General features: G+C 36.8%; 1 long non-coding RNA gene across 1 annotated transcript; it reads right to left on the bottom strand.

The window, feature by feature from the left end:
- Positions 1-9020: 9020 nt before the first annotated feature.
- LOC113283329 lies at positions 9021-11031 on the bottom strand. Its single transcript, XR_003327436.1, has 4 exons — positions 10712-11031; positions 10543-10627; positions 9400-9489; positions 9021-9293 (listed from the first exon to the last, which is right to left on the bottom strand). It is a non-coding gene; the product is annotated as an uncharacterized LOC113283329 (long non-coding RNA).
- Positions 11032-19013: the final 7982 nt, after the last annotated feature.

Here is a 19013-nt window from a genome sequence, read left to right as displayed (position 1 = left end):
CAGTCCAGCAATGTTCGCAACTCCTGCAGTCCAGCTGACCGCAGCTGCTGCAGTACAGTCTTGCTCGGCGCTGCTGCATTTCAGCTGGTCGAAGCTGATGCAGTCCAGCTATGTTCGCAGCTCCTGCAGTCCAATATGATCACAACTCATGCAGTCCAGCTTTGCTCAAAGCTGTTACCACCCTGTTTTGCTCATTACTGCAGAGGACAGTTTTTTCTGTGGGCGTCGCAGTCCAGTTTACCACAATAACTGCAATCCAGTTCCGCATCAACTATTGTGATCTAGTCGACATCGCTGTTGCTATCCTGATTCATATAACTATTGAAGACATATAAAGATCAATGTCACATCCATTAGCACAGCCAAGACCATTGGAGGTCCAACGACACACAAAGTCTGTTACCATCTCAACTACTAAAGGGTCACACCCTTTCGCTCGCAACTACCGCGGCTCAGTCCATAATTGACAGCAACTTAATACCAACAGCTACTACTACCTAGTTTGGTCGGAAATTACTGACTGTCTGCAAATTCAAGTTTCTTTTACAACAACAGCTCACACAGATTCCAGCCGAGTGACGTCAAATATAACTCATCTTTTCCAAACAAAAGTTACTAGTCAATTTCTGCGCAACTACCATAGTTCATTTTACATCAACATTTACGGCTCACTTTCAACACCACTCTTCCGTTGCAGTCCAGTTCAGCCTTCAGTCCTGTTTTTGCATACAACAATGGCTCATACTCAATTGTTTTCCACCGATCTTCCAATTGCAATAGCCTCACTTGGGGGCGACTTGGTTACGTTTTCCACAATCAATGAAGGTTGTTTTCTTTGCGCTTTAACAACAATAATTTACTCTTGAGGGGGTCTTGATTTCCACAAATGAACAAGGAAGGTCGTCATTTACTTCAAACGATAATAATCCACACTTGAAGGCGAATTTTATCATAGTCTGTTAATACAAAATGGAAAACTAACTTCTTAACCCCGCAACAATTTGTAGGTTAAGAGGGGGCGATGTTTGTACCATGAGTAAAATTGCCACATATAGGGCCAGAATGTTGCCTGGGCCACTGTTCAGCTGTCATCCAAGCCCGCTAACCAGTCAACCAAAGCATCCCACCAGCCTGCCCAGTATTACAAATACCGGTCAATGGTCAAAGTCAATGCTCAGTCAATGGTCAAAGTCAACCGTTGGTCAACTGTCAAAGTCAGGTTGAACGTCGCGCCTCTATCCAATTTTCGATCATGTTCCCAGCAGGGCTGCTAACCAATTTCCAGCCAAGTACTCTGTCGCACTGCCAACCAGTTTCTAGCCATGCTGCCAGATGTGCTGCTAACCAGTTTCCAGCCATGTTGCCAGATGCGCTGTCAGCCAGTCTCTATCCATACTGTCATCCCATTATGCCTATCAATCATCAATCCAGTATGCCAGCATGCAGAATTAATTCTAGAGGCATGAATGAGCAGTTTCATGCAGAATTTAACATGGAGGCATGAATGAGCAGTTTCATGCAGAATTAAACAGGGAGGCATGAATGATCAGTTAATGTCATTTAAGTTTATATTGAAATTAGGTATTCAACTGTATAAATACGGAGGTCTGAGGGAAGATAAGAGGGGCGAGCAATGAGAGAAAACTTCCACTGTAATTCTAATATCAATAAAATACCACTCCCCAAGGGGATTCGTCCGTGGATGTAGGCAAACCATGTCGAACCACGTTAAATTTGTGTCTGTCATTCTTGACTATTTTCTGTTATTAGCCCTGTTTTCATCAACAACACCAAAATCATCGTGTTTAGTGCCTGGAAATATTTCTGGGTGCAAACAAGTTGCTTCAACTCAATTGAAGACTTTAAACCGAATCTTCCTCTCACGGATTAAGCATATATATGATTTCCTTATATAATCAAATATTTTGATAAAAGGTGTGGAAATCGATAGCAATAGACAAAGTCTATCTAACCTCAAAATTCGGACTTATGCAACCTGAAGTGCAGCCTAGATTATTATTCACCACATACAAGTATAAAACTTGTGGAATCAACAAAGTTTGAGATGAAGAGAACTTTGATGATTTCTATCTATATTGATCGAGTGAGCAGCTCAACAATCGATGAAGATCAGGATACTCGAGTTATCAAGAGAAGATAACTGGACCTGGCTTCACGAATCCCTTTGAAGACTTTGTAGTCGCTAAACCCTAAAAGGGTTTGGAAGAGGACGACTCTAGACACAACTAGGACACACCAAAAAGTAGTGCCGGGATTCAAAGGTCTCAATTGCTTGAAGTTCCCCTTTATAGACATTAAAGTATGGGTTGATTTAGGTTTAAGTTAAGATAGCTTTGGAACCAAGCAATCAATATCCACCATTAGATGAATCTTTGAATCTGATTTACATAAAAAATATATACACTCAGGGTAGGTGAAACCGTAACCGAACCGTGTATAAACACTATGTTCAACATGGTTATCCTAAACTAGACGATTTGAAAATAAAAGCTTAATACTCATTTTCATGAACACTTAAGACATTAATCTTGAATCACAATTAGAGCTGGCAAACAAGCTAAAACCCGCGGGTTAACCCGTGCCCGACCCGTAAAAACCCGAACCCGGCTCGGCTGGTTTCTAAACAAGCCGGGTTCGGGTTGGAGAAATGCCGGCTTGTGAATAAACGGGTTAACCCGTCCTGCCCCGTGAAACCGCGGGTACAACCCGTAGACCCGTCCACAATAACTAATTAGTAATTTTTATATAATCCTGTCCGTCGGATTATCTAGGGTTAATCACATCCACACGATTAAGGTATAAAAGGCGAAACCCTAAAACTAAATGAAGAGATATCTTTCTTTTTTATCTCTCCCTTTTCTTCTTCTGCTCCTCCTTGCCGCTCCTTCCCTTCTTCTGCGTTCTTCAGTTGTGAATTGAATCTCGGATAAACAATGAATCATTTGGCACGATTCTCTGGAAGTTGGATAATCTTTGGATACTGAGAACCAAGTTGAATCTTTGGAAAAATCAAGGCACATACTGTTTTCTCGCTCAAACGGAGACCGGACTCTGTCCCTCTCTCAGAATATCAAGAATCTCAAAAACCCTTAAATCCATTCTTTCACAGGAAATCCCATTTCTCCTATCCATCAAATCCCTAAAACCGCTTAACCTCCATTACTCTTTAGGTTTTAGGGTTCATCTCTCAGTAATAAAATGCTTCTTTTCTGAGAGTATTATTCAACTACTAAGAGTTTTCCCAATTTCCTACTGTAATATTTGGAGTAAAATCAAGATTCACAAACAAATTTACGGTGAGCAATTCCATTTTAATTGTCATTTTCTTCTTGTATTCATCACATAATTTTCTGAGTTTCCCTGTTAAATTTAATTTCTTTGAGTAACAATGTTCTTTGAATTAATAGAAGTAGGGGTTTATCTTGAATCTTGTGAATTGGAAAAAAAAAGTATGGATTGAATTCTTAGACTGTTCATGGTTTTGTTATTCTTTATTTGATAAGATTCTGTGTGTTTCCATAACTTCTTGTATGTTGATGATAACTGTTTGTTTAAATTCCCCAAAGAGACATTATGATCATTCTTTATAGTTTGTGTTAGTTCTGGGTTTTGTGATAGAATTATAATAGGGTTTAATGTGATGAAATCATGAAATTTTGTAGTGATTGAATTCATTTTGTTTTAGATTTATGGTTGTGTTTGTTGAATTCCCTACTGTAATTTTGATGGTAGCTGATGTTTAGACTCGTTTCTACAGGTTAGTAGTGTGTGTTTGAGAACTTTCAAGTGTACTGATTTAAACTCGAGTCTGGCTGAATTCTAGGAAAGTTTCATTGCCTCGTCCACAGCCAGTTAATCGGTGAAGCTGTTGCTACCGGTGGTTGTCTACAGATCTGCAGACGAAGATGAACATGGAATCGGGGTTTGCTGTTGTTTGAAATGCATGTACTATAATAGTTTTGTTGGATGTATATGTATTTTTCAATTTCTGTTTATGTAATTTTCGATTTCTGGCGAGTTGACTCAACAAAAACCAGTTAACCCGTGAGCACCCGTGAACCCGCAAGCTTTACCCGGGACGGGCGCGGGTCGGATAAATGACCACCCGTGAAGAATTTCAACCCGCAAGCTTAGGCTTGTATTAACCCGTAACCCGCGGGTTGGTCACAAGCCAACCCCGTCCCGCCCGTTTGCCAGCTCTAATCACAATCATGTGATCAAATAATTATATAGCGTTTTTAGAGATTTAATGAAATGTTAATTATCTCATGGAAATAATTTAATCGCACTTGAATACAATCAACATGGTTAGTAGATGTACAAGTATAAATACCATTGTCGTTCGTGACTCAGGTCAGTCAGAGTACGTGTACCGGTTTGTAAACATTTAACCAAACCTAGCTCATAAAACTATTTAGGCATTTGTACCGGTTTGGATATCTTAAGACTACTACCTATTCCGGAGTCCACATAAATTTTTATTTTTGTGCGCCGGTATGGATACTTAAACGAAGTTCAGGAATACATAACTTTTCAGGTATGGGCCGGTATGAATATTAATGCGGTTCCCTAACCACAGTTCCTTTACGGTTTGCATATGGGTATGAATACCAATCTGGTTCACGAGTTAAACGTATTTTCACATGTTATGCATAAGTATATGTGTATCACAAATTTGTAAGTTGATATATAAATACTTTGCTGCTACGTGTACAAGTACATGTATTACGTTTCATATTTATAACAGTTTTCCCACTTTGTAAGACTGATAGCACTGTCTTGTATCTGAATCTATGGTAGTTATATATTTCTCTCTAAATCGATTCAAAACATTCTCGAATAACATCAATGACACATATTACTATTCCAGGCTATTTTCGAATGATAAGACTTGAATCATGATTTTGTTTCGAACAATAAATTTTCCTTAACCGAAATTCATCAAGTATGAACAAATGTTCATTAAGCTTAGTCATTATATTTCGAGAACTAATTATCAAGATAAACTTGACTCGAAATTCTTGTCTATCCATGATAGTCTAATTAGTTATGTGACATCGTCTCAAATGATAGAAAGTGAATATAACTTGAGAAATATGTGGTTCAGTCTTCACTTACCTTTTGTTGATGAAGTTCTCCAAAATCTTCGGTTGATCTTCGCCTTCAAACGGTAGAATGCAATGATGACTTCTGTAATCCACTGTTTCTCAACTACATTTCTATCCTAGTCCGAAATTAAGATATAGTTTTGACAACTAAATTTGACAACAAGATTGAGATAGAAACACTTGTAAGTTCGACCGAGCAATGCTCTAACAATCTCCCTTTATTCAATTTTAGTGACAAAACTATGTCGGTGTCACTGTAGTACAATGGTAAAGTCATTGGGTGATGATACCAGTGACCTGAGTTCAAACTCGCCAGCACCAAATTCTTTACCGATCAAAAAAAATATAGTGACAAAACTATAAAGATACGTATACATCATGTCTTGATTTCCTTGGTTTCTTCAACTCCTTGAACTCTGTTGTTGAAGATCCGTATCCATAGCTATAACAACTTTTGAAAACAAATATTCTCAATTGTCGTCATACAGAAACATAGTATTATTACTTCTCCAAAGTACAATTGTATCCAAATCTGAAGTAATACTATGGTGATATGTTTCTCCCCGTTAATCAATACTTACAGATTTTGCATAATTGGTGAAACATATAGATTATTGATTCACTCCCCCTTACATAATGATTCGTCAACATATGTATGTAGTATGAAACTACTAAATATTTCTCCCCCTTTTTGTCAACAAAATTGGCAAAGGTACGAAAATCATGGGGTCGTAATGAATACAATCAAAAGATATATGTCAAGTTTTAAGGAAGTTGGAGATACTACGTTATAACATAGTTAAAATACAACTCCTCATATCAACTTTATTTAGATGATATCACATAGTAAAAATACATATCGTCTATCTAGGAGATTTAAGATACAAGCATCCCTTTAAAGTTCCACAGCCACACACCCAACAAAAATATAGCAATTAAGCACAAGTTCATTTAATAACTCTCCCCCATTTGATGTCATTCCCAAGAGAACAACACGAGTGACCTTGCTTTATGAAAAATAAGGATTTTGTTGGACATTAACAAATCGCATGGATTTGTATCCGAGAATCGACTTAAAATAATCTCAACGCCAGTTACGGACAAAAAGATAATTTTGATCGATATGACTCAACATAAGAAAATCTAACGGAGTGTGTCAGGCACTACAAACATAGAAGTGTGATGACTAGTAGATCAATACTACGAGAAAATTAACGAAGAGTTTGTTCTATTTTCAGTTTATTAAAAAAACATAATACATTTAACTTCTGAGCATATGTGAAATATCAGCTCGATTCACAAAAAACGTAAAGGCACATATATTTCATAAGACATTGAGAAATACACAAGAATATACGTGGGGATCAAGTATTGCTATCATCTTATCTAAGAAACGAACTTGTAAATAACATACAAGTTGATTTGCTTCTTAGAAGGAAAGTTCATTCTTTTCCACCGGGATTTACACCAAGAATAGCTACCAAAAGCGTATAAGCAGATTTTCTTGACAAAGAAGAAAATGCACATATTTATAAATATATAACTCATTAAGAATCGTGCATCATATGTTCACATATAAACTAAGGAGGTCGTGAACGTTCAAGCAATAACCGAGTTCAATAACACTCAAGACTTAAACTATGAATCATGATCAAAAGAGATTTAGTGATCAAAGTTTTCTTAGAAGTGTTAGAGAGTGTTTTTATAATGCCAAACATATTATATAAAAAGTTTGTATATATGCATCTGAAAAATGTTTGGAAGGAACCCGACCCTAAGTTACGAAAGAAAGACCTAAAAAATAGTTAGTGAATCTTGGCCCTCATGGTACACGTACCAGTATGTGTACCATCCTTTTTAAAAAAAGTCCAGAAACCTTTTAGTACGTATACTAGTATGCATACCCCTTGGTTCACGAAATTCATAGTTTTCATGGTACATGTACCTGTATGTGTACCTCATGTATACATCGATATTCGATCAACTTGTTTTGTCCATAACTTTTTCGTACGAACTCAGAATGACCTCATTCTTTTTGTATTCTCTTTGTAATTGAATTCTCTTCAAGATGGTGATGATAAATCTTTAATTTGAATGAGTTAAGCTTGGTATTTGGCTTGTCTCTTTATTTTGAGCATCTTTGTTCCACTTCTTCCACTTTTCTTCGACTCGGGGACTTGGATACTTGCAATACTTCTATTCTTAGATATTTTTAGCACTTTGTAGCTACTTTTCGAATGATTCACCTAATAGAGACAAATAAGAGAAAACAAGAGTAATAACAAGAATACATGCAAGAATAACAGCGAACATGATATGTGCGCCCTAATTCTTCTGCCTTCATCACTGATTCACTGTATTCATACCAGGGCATTTCTTGGTGAGGATGTACTTTTAACACAATCAAGTTGTGTTGGGGTGAAAAATGTCTTGCTCACCACAGGTGGTTGAAACAAATTTTTCTGCATCTATGGATTTTTCACCATCTACAGTTTTTGGCATATTTCGTTTCTTCTTCCACCAATTCTTGCGTTGCACTTTTGGATTATCATGAAAGAGATCACTTTTTGACCCATTCATATCTAAATTCATCTTTCCCAAGAAATTTTTAACTTCCAAAATCATAGATTTTGCCTTTTCCATAGTCATGGAATTTTCCGGGAGATCATTCCTTTTCACACTCAATGCATCATTGACTTTCTTTGGTACCCACTTCTGAGTGTGTTTAGGAACAACCGAAACCTTCTTCCCATTATTCTCTACAAGATTTCTCGAAAGAAAATCGAATTGACTATTCTTTTGCGAGTTAGCATTTCTCCAATTGGGAGCATCAGATGTTGTCTTTGTCTTTACAACGATATCCTTTTGATAACCATTACAATTGTGAAAAAGGCTTTGTATAACATTTATAGGAAAATATAGGTTTATCACAGCACTGATTCCTTTTCTTAGTCAGAAATCAGCTTTTTCGACGGACCATGTCTGTCGTTAATAAGGATTATTGACAGTCCCATGCCGTCGAAGGTCTCATCGTATAAGGTGTAGAAAACGTTAATGATGGCGATATACTGTCGATAATTTCCAATAATAAACTACAGGCTTTACCTGTCAATAATCTTTGACGGGCAGGACTCGTCAATAATTCTAATATCCAACTGCAGCCGCTACGACGTTTTTGATAATGGTATAAATAGAGTGTTTTTGTAGCTTAATTTGTAAATAAAAGTAATAACATGGACTCTGAACATTTTTAACTCAACTTTTATTCTGACATATATTAATAAATTTCAATCCCATACAAATACTTTGTCGAAAAAGAAAACAGAAAAACCTAGTTTATTGCCAAAAAGGCCTGGCACTTTGTTTCTGCCAATCCATAACACCACCAAGCTTTCCACATCTTCATCATATAATTACGCATATCTGTTGGATATTTCTTTGACAATTACACTACATACATGTTCATTTACACCATCAACAACAGGAATAGAAAGAACAAAAGCATCATCATATCATAATGTTCATGCTAAATATCAGGCGAAATTACTGGACGAGGTGCAACTAAGATAATACGGAACTGGAAACCTTCCATGTCTTCAGGTCCCGGACGGGATACTGATGATGGAGGTGCTTGTACAGTTTAACTGCCTAGTTCTATCCGGGATCCAACATCGTAAGTCCACAGAACTACAACATTCATAATTAAGCTCGATACTAGTATAGATGTATATGAAATTAAGCGAATTGCACGGATTGATCCCTACACACATTGAAATGATAGAAAAAAAATGACCTGGGAAATCCTACATATTGCTTGGTCAAATGAAAATGGCAGGCCTACGGACTAAATAAATTGAATTGAACACAAGATAGATTGAATTGAACACAAGATAGATAAACAGATATATATTAAGGAAGGAGTTAGAATATATTACAATATGATAAGATTAATTGACAAGTTTTGTGCTCAATCGGTAAAAAGCCCTTAAATGCCTACAATTAACAAACAACATCCATCGAAAAATGTTTTATACCTACACAAATAGGTTATAACTTGAAGTTAGTACCTAGACTCAGGTACCCGAAAAATGAGGTGAACACTTACAATTCCCCGAGTTCTATATAGTTGGATCGGCTCCATGTAGGCTAATTAGATGAAGTACCCTAATAAAAAATAAAAAACAAAAAAATAAACAACAATGACAATGACAATGACAATCATGATCATTATTGACAACAAAACTTTCCTTGTTACTATTGCAATACTTACGATCTACGCAATCGCTTAAGCTTTCCATGAGATAATATCCCTCCATGTTGCACATTTGACAAGTTTCTGAAAAATCCCATTAACTTTAATCTGTAAGAAAGATCCTAGCATCAGTTGAAAAACATAACATAAAGCAGATATTACTACTAGCAGATGGAAGTTAAAAAAAATCAACTTACATCCACCCAAATTTTCATTTAGTAATCAACTCATCTGGAACTTATCTAGCATAACTTTCACGCAAGGACAAAATCATTCCAAACATCAAATTGAAAATGGAATAATATAACGTATTTGATCAGACCATAAGAATTAGAACCAAAATCTCGACTCACCTATTAGAAGTATTGCCGCAGTTTAGCTTCACCAATTTACATTTGAAAGATATACATAATTATTACTGAAAGTACGCCACTTACTCTGGGAGTACGTCGAAGACTTTATTTGTTCTTTAGAGTCCGTCAAGTTTTTTCTGGAATTACAATTCCACACACAAAAAATTACCACCCAGAATGATCCATTATATTCTGAGAATAGCAGCCTAAAGTCTGGAAAGTGAACATTATCCACACTAAGTCCAAACTAAGCTACCTAATCTATAGACCGAAGAGTAGACATCCATTCCCTAGTGTGCAGCTGATCGCCACTCCAATTTCAGACTTACTCAATACATTTCAACATAATGGTAATCAATCATGTTCCACTGAGCACAGAACGTCAATTTAGAATAACAGGAGAACCAGGCACAGAACTGGGCACACACCAATTATAGCACGGAGCACCAATCATGTTCCACTAGTTATAATTAAGCACACTAATTATAATTAAGCACACTAAATGTAAACAATATAAATATTAGTCCTACCTTCAACCAAAAATAGGAGAACTGAGATCATGGGTTTCCAAATCCTAATTTAGGATACATCAAAATGAAAATTTCCTTAACCTTGATAAACTAAAAGTAAAGAAAATAAAATCTTAAAAATAACTTCAAAATGGAACCTTAGATTTTAACTTGACTGCATTTATCCCATTGCAAATCGATGTAAAACAAGTACAGCGCAGATATAAGAGAATTGAGAAACTAAGCCCTATAAATCAACACAACACAACACAAGATGGGAAGAAAGTAAGAAATCTAACCTTCGAGATAGAGGAAGAGAGATCACTTTATTAGGGATTAAAGTGTTGTGAGATGGAGGAAGAGAGATCAATCTTAGTAAAAACCCTAGATAAAAATTTAAAAAAAAAAATCGGAGTCATTATCGACATGAGTTTTATAATCAAAATGATCAAGTTTTCGATCAATTACCTTCTGAGACATAACATTTGGAGATCCAACAGTAGCAGCAACATAATGATCCGTTGAAGAATTGATACGAAAAAATGGTACATAACGCATTTCAATACCTCTATCACTTTCTTCTCCTTCTTCTTCGTCTTCCATGAATTTCTTTACTGGTAATGCTGATTATCAATTGTTAAATCACAAAATCCATTGATATCAACTACAAATTTCCCTCTCGATTTCTCGCTTTCTGTACATCTAGGGTTTTGAGGAAGAGGGATCGAAGTGCGGCATGAGAGAGAAGAAGGAATGAAATGAGTTTGTGATTTTTAGGGCTTCCATTTCTCGAAATGAAAATACTCATATTTGTTAAGCCCGTCGAAAATCGAAGCCCAATAATGGATTTGTTGCGTGTGGATTTTCAACAAAGGTCAAAACCGTAAAATCATGATACTGCATGTTTCTGACACGGTTTCAAAAATACACGTGACGATTCATATTTTACGAGCCATGATGCATATGTCACTCGAAAGGCCTCTCTGGAGCGTTCGATGCTGCTCATTTCATCATGACCTCTATGTAGAATAACATAATTGGGCGGCTCTCCGTATGATTGAGAACTTAACGCCTTCAGGACGTCGGTGATACTCATTGTTCCCTGACTACATAGAGAGACCCGCCTCTACATAGAAGAACGATTGGGAGCTTCACCGTATGATTGAGAGCTTAACACCTTCAGGACGTCGGTGACACTCACTGTTCCCTGACTATGTAGAGAGACCGTGTATAGATTCAGGCGGCTCTCCATACATAATTGTTGAGAGGTCTAAACGCCTTCAGGACGTCGGAAACACTCTATGTTCCCTGACTATACACCTTTCATAACGGGTATGACGCTTTAACTGGCTAATATCCCTTCTGCAATAGATTAATTCTACTGTGACATTCACCACTAAATTCCTAGAAGATAATCTATTTTATCTCATTACTCTGATTTCATTATCGAATCCACGGATGATCTTATGGAATGGTAATAGATAATTTTATTACTCTGATTCTATGGTCGAATCCACAATCTCATGGAATGGTAATACTCGTTTTATTATTCCGAATCCATGGTCGAATCCATGGCTGATCCTATGGATTGATAATAAATAAGTACTCACCTTTATTACTCAGTTTCATGCATCATTCTCCACTGAATTTCATAAATTAGTAATAAATACTCAACAACAGGGCATCCAGACTATCACTGAGTAGGCCCTGAAATGGTGCAAGTGTACTCGACAATGATGCACGAACGAGCACCCAAATGCACGAACGAGCATTTGAAAATACGGACAAATGAGGAATCCTACACAAAATAGGAGAGAGAAAATAATATAAAAATAATAAAGAGGCGTCTAGGGACCGGGCCCACTCTCCGGCCGGTCATGCCACCATGGACGGTCCCCCACGCCTCTTCCCTTTATTTTTATTATTTTCTTATTTTCATGAACCCATGAAAACTCCTTCATTCGAGCAACTTTCCTTATTTGAGCAAAACTCACGGTTTCTCTAAATTTTCATTGTTTCATGAGAAATAATAATAAAATAGGAAAAGGTGTCGCAGGACCTGGCAACCTAGCAGGCCGGCCATTCCCTAGCCGTGGCCTTTCCCACACCTTACAATCCCTAGTCTTTCATAATTATTATTTCCCTCATCTCATGAAACTCCTCCCTTTGAGCAAAAAATCATGATTTCTTCATATTTTCTCAAATATTGCTCAAACCATGAAAAAGGCCAAAAAGTCAAACAGTCACATGACCGACTAGGCTATTCATGAAAAATATTAAAATATCGTTATTCTAATATTTTCAAAATATTGATGAAACGAGCAAAGTTCTACTTGCTTATTCCAGCAGAATCAAGAATTTCAGTCAAGGATCAAACTCTTCTGAAAATCCAAGATATTTCTCAAACGCACATCAGAAAATACTGAAACCCTCACGACTGAGACACGAACATTATGGTGACACGAGAATGCTCCCTTAACCAACCAAGGCCGTCCCTAAGGCTTGCAAGGAGCCTGTCCCACATGTTTTCATAACTTTGACCTAATTTGAGCAATCGCTGATATTGGGTCCAAACTCTTTCCAACCAACTTGGAATTTGCTCAAACGACCATCACCTGGTCCCACGACCACCAAGGGTCGGTCACATGCCCTCTTGGTCGGTCTCTCACTTCTCCATAAGTTAGGTTTTATCACCTAATGCTCAATCGAGCACTATTTCAATAAATGATTAAACCTGCATTTAATCATCTCTCCATCAATTGGTCAACAAACCATGATGCAGGCTCACACGAGCATCTGAGCACTATATGGACGTTCAATTATCCATGTAGCCAGTCCCCTTCACTCAGTAATTTATTTTCAATAAATCACCAATTGATCAAAATTAGGGTTTCGAACTGAATGCTCTGCAAATCACGATTTTGAGCAAGTTTGAATACCAATAATTTTATGTTGATCCAGTAATCAACATCCTAATTAATTATATAATATTTGGTCCACCTACCAATATTTTAATTAATATTTTATTTGGTCACGCTACCGAGCAATATTTGCTCAATTCATCAATATTGGTTCAACTATCAATTCATCATGGGTAATATTCGCTCAGAGCAATATTTTCCTAATTTATCAATATTCATCGTGTTGAGTTATTTATCAACATTTATTCAGGAACTCCACACAATCATCAAAGATATTAAACCTGAAACCCAAATTTTCACTCATTCCTCACCATTAATATCTCAGTGAAACTGCTTAACTCTCAACTTACTCTCTCTGTTCGTTATTTTTTCTTTTGAATGCCAGAAAAGGAAAACGTATTGAGAAAAAGAAGCAAATACATGCGCTCTAAATTGCTTACACGTGTCGAGTTTCAAACGTGTAAATAATCTAACTAACGCGTGTTAACAATTTAATGGATTGGTTCTCTGACTGTTTTGACTAACGGGTTGTTGATAGGGTATCAAATTTTCAGTGAAGTAGTTCACTATAGTTGATCTGGATATTACTAACTTGACATTTTGTTTGTGTTTGATCTTTGATGGGATTTGATGCAGTATTCAACTATAGCCCTCAAGCCCACAACGTAGTTCGGGTAAACGCGTTGGGATACAGATCATGCAAGACTCCAAAGGGTTCACAAGTGTTCAGGTCAGGGAAAGATCAGATCAAGCTCCAAAAGGGTGCAAATTACTTCATCTGCAACTTCGTTGGTCACTGTGAATCTAACATGAAGATTTCTGTCACCGCTATGTAATCTGTTTTACAGTAGTATGTTTCCATCTGCACTATGTTTTACGGATTAAGACATAAGAAGAGTAGCTATAAAATGAATCAATCCCCACTACTAGGAGAGAAAGAGAGACTGTGTAGTCTATGAGCTAGATGAGTACTACTGATGAAATAAAATCTATTATTAAAGAAATTATGGCTGCTGTTTTTATTAATTTTCGCTGATCGAAAAAGAAGTCTTGTCTGGTATAAATGCGCATTTGACATGGCTTAGCTACCTATGCAGCTATGCTATTTACATTATCGCCTTTCATGATTTCAGTTCAACCACAACTCAGATCCATCCAGAAGTCTCACGCACCAGTTTTTTTAAAAAATGTCCCATAGGAGAAATCGGGGAATTCTATAACAGCTCAACTGAGAGTAGTAACACAACCAAAAAGTAGAGTGAACCAATTTGTCAATTTTATTTGTCAAAGTTTTGACCTGTATTTCACATAGATGAATTAGGCTGGTCCATGGCCAAGGGCACCTTTCAGAATGTGACATATATAGGACGTGATTGTGGCTTAGGTCGGTTAAAATGATGAGTGGAAATAACAAAATCCCTACACCCTGAGAAGCAAGTTACATCGGGGCAGTTCACGAAGGAGTGGACCAACAATGTTTAATATTAGATGTGACTGTACTAAGATTAGCGTGCAATATGACACCATTGGATAGTGCTGGGGCAATTTTTTGGGCAGTGATCAAATTGGCATTAGAAACTCCAGCAAAGATGCTGTCAGCGTAATCACAACATGGCAGGAACTTTTGCAACATTACGGACCGTCCACAGATGTGCAGATTGAGATCATACGGAAATTTGAAGAGATCTGCTTAGAGTTTGCCCAAGATTATGCTCCGGCGTTTGATAGAATTTTGCAGGAACTGTGTGAGAAGAAAGTTCCGACCAAAGAGGCAATTCTGTTATGGGAATTTGAAAAATGAGGGCGCAGATGCATCTGATAAAATATTTGTTAATCAGTCAGAAAGCCTTATCGAGCGGTTAAGAAACACATGATGGTGATGATATTGCAACTGTTCTTCCTTAATCAACCAACTACGGTACGTATTTATTGTATTTATTCATCAACAAACTCAAAGATTCAGATAAAAAATTCCGCTTGTTCAGATAAAGTAGGAGATGGTGTCATACATTCTGAAATGTTTAAGAAATGGTTGTTACTTTATATCTGAGTGACATTAGGCCTGCCTAATCATGGTTAAATACTGAAATTTACCATGAAGAAAACACTTTAACAGTCTAATATATTTTACAACATAACACATGTATATGTATGACATTTCTCCAACTGAAAAGGCCTTGTTCTCTGGTGAAAATCCTAGTGGTTAAACTGGAACAATTACTTTTCTCATCTCTAACTGATATAATAAAAGTTTGTTAATTGATATCCGACTTTGACGATACCTACCTGGCTCCTTACCCTCCCTTGGAAGCAAGGGTGGATAGACAAATAATTTACAAGCACTTCCTATGAACAATAGATGGTCCAGTTTCATCATAGTCGGCTTTGGTAACATGTTGGTTTTGAGGGAAGACTACTTTGGCAAGTATGGCACCTCCCATCCACGCTGAATTCTTCGCCATGTTCTCAGGCATGTACTCCGGAGCCTGTTCATTATTGACAACGCAAATTCCACAAATGAAATTATTACTAGAGAAAGAAATAGATGGGGAGACAAAATTAATCCATTAAACAAAATTGTGGGGTTTTGTAATTTATACCAACTATTTATAAAATAACACAAAAAACGTACTGCATTCGAAGGTTGGGAAGCTAAGAATCTTAAAATATTAACAGATTAGATTTGACGACAACGATACCTTAACAAGAGTAGGTCGAATAGCTGAAGAGCAGAGATTAGCTTCTTTCTGGAACCTCTCTTCAAAGCCTAGACAATAGAGCAGCACACAAAAACATCAGTCCACAAGGCTGAGCTATTCTAATTTACTCAAACCCCCTATAAGAGTACATACTGATAAAGCACCTATGATGTTTTAACACACTCCTATGTGCAAAGCACACCGAAACTCCTCAAGTATATATTGCGCCCGATATATGTTAATAAAATCAATAAAGCCGTCTGTAGGACCAACCGATGATGTTAATAATTTCAACAGAAACTGATCAAAGAATCTACACTGCATGAATTTTTCCATGAAAAACCCATTCAACAGAGGCCAATACCTGAAGCAATCAACGTGTTGTGTGTATGCAATCAGGTGAAGTTAAAGAAGTACATACCAATCATAGACGCAGTGCCGCCACAAACTACTGTGCTTTCCAACAGCTGACGGTGGTTTTCAGAAGATACATTTGAGATACAACGGACAAGCTGCTCAACAATCCCATGCTCCTCCAATCCAAATATAGATGGTTGGAATAGAACCTCACCAGCAGTATACCTTCTTTCTCTATGGTTATCACCTAAACCATTAAAATGGGTTAACAAATTTTCACACCAAAACAAAGACAGGCTGCAAAGAAAAGAACTATTTTAACGTTCTACATTGGCTCCATTGATCAACGGTAAGTTATTTTCTTTGTGAAACAATAACCCAACCCTGTAACAGTAAATCTTCGGCACAACTATTAACACAAGCAACTCCCACATGGATCCCTCCAATAGTTATCCTTCATTCTCTACAGTTATACCGAATTTGACATTTTTGATGATTCAAAATGTGTATTTTTTAGATTCCAGTATTTGTCATACTCATTTCTCTTGGCTCAGAACATGCCTCCAATGATACTCTCTTTCTTAATGTTACTCCCCACTAGTCAAACTCTCCACTCCTTCGGATGTAGAGTCAGAAAGGCCAAGGTACTCTCCAAAAAAAAAGATGTAACCAAAATGCTAACAAAATGCTAACGTTACCAGCTTCTGAAGTATAACTGCCCCTTGGTTCAACATTTGAAAGGTTTCATTCAATTACTGCATTTATAGAAGTACAAATGCTTATATTATTATTGTGTTACGAAGTGGCATAGTTTGAATTACGCATGTATGTTTAAGAACGCATCTAACTGTTTCAGCAGACTTATGCAGAATGTCCCAATCTTTTATGTAAATGAAAAGAATCAATCAACATGAAGTTTAAAAGAGCTTGAGAAACACAGAAATGGACTGTTCTGCCTGGGATTGTCTGACATAACAGCAACAAGTTTCAAGATTCGCGATGCATGTGTGAACAATTTGAAATTCATAATATTATTATATTTAGTTGGATGTCGCTTTCCCCATCTTTTATTTATTTTTTGTCTAAATGCTATGTAAAAGAAATTATCATTAGCAAACCTGTCCATCTGGAAGCGTATGCTTTTCCCTCTGGCCGCGTAAGTCCGCGTACTTAGGTTGGTTATATCTAAAAATGATTATTCGTGAACTTATATTTATATTAACTAAGGAATCTAAGTTTGCAAACCGTGGATATAAAGTTCATGAATCGATTCAAGCGAATCAAATCGTTTTTTCTTTGATTGTGTCTTGTATACTTCTATAAGATCTAAGCAATTGAACAACTCTCTAACTAGTTCATTTGAGTCATTTGAACTAGTTATGGTGGAGAAGAATATGGTTAATATGAAAGTGCTCATATGGCTAACCATTTGGTTAACTATTGTTGAACCAACAAATGTACATGTTTGGGTACGGTTAACTAAACCTAAAAATGTGCATTTCATTTGTGTGTCACAAGCTAAGTTTTCGATCTAACGGTTGAAAGATATTAGCTTGAATCTAATCAGGTTTTCATCTAATGGTGAATATTGAATGCTTTGTTACTAAGCTAACATTGATTGCAACCCTGATTTGAAAGACTATATAAGGGAGAACTCTAGCAACTGGGAAACCTAATCCCCACACCTCCTGTGTGATACTAGTTGTATAAGATAGAGCTGATTCTCCTTTAACCTTAGGTTTCTACCGAAACCCTGTAGGTTAACGACTTGAAGACTTCATTGGGATTGTGAAGCCATACCGATACTACTTTCTTGTAGCTGTGTGATCCGATCTTGCTGTTTCTATCATATTGAGTACAATCGTAACGATTGGCTTGAGATTGATATATTCGATACGCAAGATATAAAAGTTGTCACAAACATCTTCGTCTCATTGTTTGTGATTCCACAATATCTTCTTTCGCCGCATCGATTAAGATTATTGTGAGGTGATTGATAATACTAGGATGTTCTTCGGGAATATAAGTCCGGGTTATCAATTTTTTCCTGTTCACCTTATTGATTTATCGAAAGACGGAACAAAACTCGTAGGTATTTCTGTGGGAGATAGATTTATCTATTACCGTAGACTTTTCTGTGTGATACATATTTGTTTATTAAAGTTTTCGACTTTTGGTCGTAGCAACTCTTAGTTGTGGGTGAGATCAGCTAAGGGAATCAAGTGCGTACTATCCTGCTGGGATCAGAGACGTATGAGCATAACTGTACCTTGGATCAGTGTGAGATTGATTGGGGTTCAACTGAAGTCCAGACCGAAGTTAGTTTGTAGTAGGCTAGTGTCTATAGCGTCTTAATACAGTAAGTGTTCAATCTGGACTAGGTCCCGGGGTTTTTCTGCATGTGCGGTTTCCTCGTTAACAAAACTTATGGTGTCTGTGTTATTTCTTTTCCGCATTATATTGTTTATCTTTATAATTGAAATATCACAGGTTGTGCGTTTGAATCAATCAATTAGGAAATCCAACCTTTGGTTGTTGATTGAAATTGATTGATACTTGAACATTGGTCTTTGGTACCGTTCAAGTGATTTCTCTTGTATTCGATTAGACTCGCAGATTCCTATTTGCTTGAGTAAGTATTGAATCGAGAAAGTGAGATATAACTCTTTGATATACTTTATTAAGATTGAGTCTAGTTGATTCTCTTGAAAGTATATTGGAGTTAGTCCATACAGATTGCTAATTGAAATATTGGGTGTGGTTGTTATACCCCCGCTTTTTCAATATTGTTTC

This window comes from Papaver somniferum, chromosome 5 (assembly GCF_003573695.1).
Source record: "Papaver somniferum cultivar HN1 chromosome 5, ASM357369v1, whole genome shotgun sequence".
Taxonomy (NCBI): domain Eukaryota; kingdom Viridiplantae; phylum Streptophyta; class Magnoliopsida; order Ranunculales; family Papaveraceae; genus Papaver; species Papaver somniferum.
Note: the sequence above shows the minus strand (reverse complement) of the source record. Positions and strands in the feature narration are given on the sequence as shown.